Below are 4,461 nucleotides of genomic sequence, written 5' to 3'. Positions count from 1 at the left end.
TTTGAACCATTAGAATTTTGCTGTACATTATTCTGCTGCAAACTGCAGGGGCCACGTCGCTTAATGGATAAGGCATCTACTTTGATGCAAACACTGATGTTATCAGAAAATTGCAACGTCAAACGCAGCTGTGGTCATTTTGGCAAAACTTGTTCATCTTTATAAAACCAAACCTCGTTCACACTCATTAACTAAAGGTGAGTTCCTCCCAAACAATGCACTGACCTTTATTAAAAGGCATTGTTTCATGCTGTGTATATTGCTCACTGATTTTTGCAGATAGTGTCCAATAAACCAACAATTAATACCGATAAATTATTAATGTTTCCAGTTCGAACAACAGCTTCGCGTCAATCAGTGTAATAAAGGGCAGTGGAGGGAATTGTGATCAGATTCCAATGAGAATCCCGTGAGTCGATAAAAAAAGAGCATCTGTCGAATCGCTGCGAGCAGGATTCGAACCTGCGCAGGGAAACCCCCATCGGATTTCAAGTCCAACGCCTTAACCACTCGGCCATCGCAGCTACACAGTAGGACTGCTTTAATAGTCGAATCGTCGGTGCAAGTTGTCAGAGAGACCGCCTGCATGCTTGCCCGATTGGATCTCCCAGACGATGTGAAAATTAAATCATAGAATCACAGAATCTCACAGCAAAGAAGGAAAATTTTCGGTCACAACTGAAATAATTTAGATTTCGGTAAAAACTGAACAGTCTGGGGAGCTTATTTCTCGAAAAACAAGTGAGATATATTTTTAACATTTTGAAGGTATTTGATCGAGTTGATGTGGAGAAAATGTTTGCTATTGTGCAGGAGTTCAGAACGGGAGGTCACCGACAAATTCAGTAGACAATTCAACAGCAACTTATTTACCAAAGAGTGGTTAGATGTGGATGATGCTACATGAGCAGTAGTTGAGGCGAATAGCACAGATTCATTTTAAAGGGAATTACCAGAGCACATGACTGAGAAAGCAATAGAACAATATGCTGATAGGATCAAGTGAAGTAGGGTAGTGTGCAGCATTAACTCTAGCAACACCAGTTAGGTACAATTGTCTCTTTCTGTGATGCAATCTCTATATAACGTTATGTCACACTCATTTTAAACAACAGCAAAAACTTATATATAATTAGCAGCTTGAAATTAACGAAACGTCCAAGGTGCTTCACAAGAGTATTATGCGAAACAAATTTGACACCGAGCCACTAAATACAAATTAGCGCAGGTGACTAAAAGATTGGTCAACCAGGTATGCTTGATAATGAGGAAGAAAGCTGTACATTGCAGGTAGATATCAAAGAACTGGTCATGGGTTTAATGGAATTCAACCCGGATAAGTGTTTGATAATGCATTTGGTGAGTGCTTATAGGGAAAGGGAATAAACATTAAATGTTAGGCCACTGATGAGTGTAGAGGTGCAAATGACCTTGGAGTGCATGTCCACAGAATCCTTGACGGTAGCAGGGCAGGTAGATAAGATGCTTGTGAATGATAGACAGAAAGGAAAAGGAGGCGGGGTGGCGTTGCTGGTTAAAGAGGAAATGAATGCAATGATGAGGAGGGACATTAGCTTGGATGATTTGGAAGCGGTATGGGGGGAGCTGCAGAATAGCAAATGGCAGAAAAAGCTACTGGTAATTGTGTACAGACCTCCAAACAGTAGTAGTGAGGTTGGGGACAGCATCCAACAAGAAATAAGGGATGTGTGCAATAAAAGTACAGCAGTTACCATTGGCGACTGTAATCTATATATTGATTTGGCTGACGAAAATGGTAGCAATGCGGTGGAGGACGATTTCCTGGAGTATATTAGGGATGGTTTTAAACAACAATATGTCGAGGAACCACCTAGAGAGCTGGCCATCGTGGACGAGGTGATGTGTAATGAGAAGGGACTAATTGGCAATCTTGTTGTGCGAGTCCCCTTGGGGAAGTGTGACCATAACATGGTAGAATTCTTTATAGGATGGAGGGTGACACAGTTAATTCAGAAACTAGGGACCTAAACTTTAGGAAAGGTAATTTCGATGGTATGAGGCGTGAATTGCCTAGTATAGACTGGCAAATGATACTTAAAGGGTTGACGGTGGATAGGCAATGGAAAACATTTAAAGACCACATGGATGAACTTCAACAATTGTACATCCCTGTCAGGAGTAAAAATACAACGGGGAAGATGGTTCAACCGTGGCTAACAAGGGAAATTAAGGATAGTGTTAAATCCAAGGAAGAGTTATATAAATTGGCCAGAAAAATCAGGAAACCTGAGGACTGGGAGAAATGTAGAATTCAGCCAAGGAGGACTAAGGGTTTCGTTAAGAGGGGAAAAAAAGAATACGAGACGAAGTGTACCAGAAGCATAAAAAGTGACTGCAAAAGCTTTTATATATATGGGAAGAGAAAAAGATTAGTGAAGACAAACGTCGGTCCCTTGCAGTCGGATTTCAGGTGAATTTATAATGGGGAACAAAGAAAAGGCAGACTAATTGAACAAATACTTTGGTTCTGCCTTCACGTAGGAAGACACAAATAAACTTCTGGATGTACTAGGGGACCGAGGGTCCAGTGCGAAGGAGGAACTGAAGGATATGCTGATTAGATGGGAAATTGTGTTGGGGAAATTGATGGGATTGAAGGCCGATAAATCCCCGGGGCCTGATTGCTGCATCCCAGAGTACTTAAGGAAGTGTCCCGAGAAATAGTGGATGCATTCGTGATCATTTTCCAACAGTCTATCGACTCTGGATCAGATCCCATGGACTGGAGGGTTGGTAATATAACACCACTTTTTTAAAAAGGAGGGAGAGAGAAAATGGGTAATTATAGATCGGTTAGCCTGACATCAGTCGTGGGGAATCAATTATTAAAGATGAAATCGCAGCACATTTGGAAAGCAGTGACAGGGTCGGTACAAGTCAGCATGGATTTATGAAGGGAAAATCAAGCTTGACGAATCTTCAAGAATTTTCTGAACATGTAACTTGCAGAGTGGACAAGGGAGAACCAATGGATGTGGTGTATTTGGACTTTCAAAAGGCTTTAGATAAGGTCCCACACAAAAGATTTGTGTGCAAAACCAAAGCACATGGTATTGGGGGTAATGTACTTAAGTGGATAGAAACAGAGAAACAAAGAAAATCGGTGCAGGAGTAGGCCATTAAGCCATTCGAGCCTGCACAGGCATTCAATCAGATCACGGCTGACCATTCCTTCAGTACCGCTGTCCTGCTATCTCTCCATACCCCTTGATCCACTTAACCGTAAGGGCCATATCTAACTCCCTCTTGAATATATCCAATAAACTGGCATCAACAACTCTCTGCGGCAGGGAATTCCACAGGTCAACAACTCTCTGAGTGAAGAAGTTTCTACTCATCTCAGTCGTAAATGGCCTGACCCTTATCCTAAGACTATCTCCCCTGGTTCTGGACTTCCCCAATATCGAGAACATTCTTCCCGCATCAAACCTGTCCAGTCCCGTCAAAATCTTATATGTTTCTATGAGATGCCCTCTCATCCTTCTAAACTCCAGTGAATAAAGGCCTAGTTGATCCAGTCTCTCCTCATATGACAGCTCAGCTATCCCTGGAATCAGTCTGGTGAACCTTCGCTGCACTCCCTCAATAGCAAGAACGTCCTTCCTCAGACTAGGAGACCGAAACTGAACACAATATTCCAGGTGAGGCCTCATTAAGCACTGTACAACTGCAGTAAGACCTCCCTGCTCCGATATTCAAATCCCCGAGCTACGAAGGCCAACATACCATTTGCCTTCTTTACCGCCTGCTGTACCTGCGTGCCCACTTTCAGTGACTGATGAACCATGACACCCAGGTCTCGCTGCACCTCCCCTTTTTCTAGTCTGCCACCATTCAGATAATATTCTGCCTTCGTGTTTTTGCCCCCAAAATGGATAACCTCACATTTATCCAGATTATACTGCATCTGCCATGTATTTGCCCACTCACCTAATCTGTCCACATCACCCTGCAGCCTCTTAGCGTCTTCCGAACAGCTCACACCGCCACGCAGTTTAGCGTCATCCACAAACTTGGAGATATTACACTCTATCCCTTATTCCAAATCGTTAATGTATATTGTAAAGAGATGGTGTCCCAGCACTGAGCCCTGAGGCACTCTATTAGTCACTGCCTGCCATTCTGAAAAGGACCCGTTTATGCCGACTCTCTGATTCCTATCTGCCAACCAGATCTCTATCCACGTCAGTACATTATCACCAACACCATGCGCTTTGATTTTGTATACCAATCTCTTGTGCTGGGCCTGGTTAAAAGCCTTTTGAAAGCCCAAATACACCACATCCATTGATTCTCCTTGTGCACTCTACTAGTTACATCCTCAAAAAATTCCAGAAGATTCGTCAAGCACGATTTTCCTTTCATAAATCTATGCTGATCCTGTCACTGCTTTCAGAATGGGCTGCTTAATGATTGATT

The 4,461-nt window shown here is 42.7% G+C and overlaps 1 non-coding gene across 1 annotated transcript; it reads right to left on the bottom strand.

Moving 5' to 3' along the window:
• Positions 1 to 441: 441 nt before the first annotated feature.
• Positions 442 to 524, bottom strand: trnas-uga (transfer RNA serine (anticodon UGA)). Its single transcript has one exon. It is a non-coding gene; the product is annotated as a tRNA-Ser (tRNA).
• Between the last annotated feature and the right edge of the window lie 3,937 nt (positions 525 to 4,461).

The sequence above is a fragment of the Pristiophorus japonicus genome, chromosome 25, assembly GCF_044704955.1.
Source record: "Pristiophorus japonicus isolate sPriJap1 chromosome 25, sPriJap1.hap1, whole genome shotgun sequence".
NCBI lineage: Eukaryota > Metazoa > Chordata > Chondrichthyes > Pristiophoridae > Pristiophorus > Pristiophorus japonicus.
This window is presented reverse-complemented; position numbering and strand designations above follow the sequence as displayed.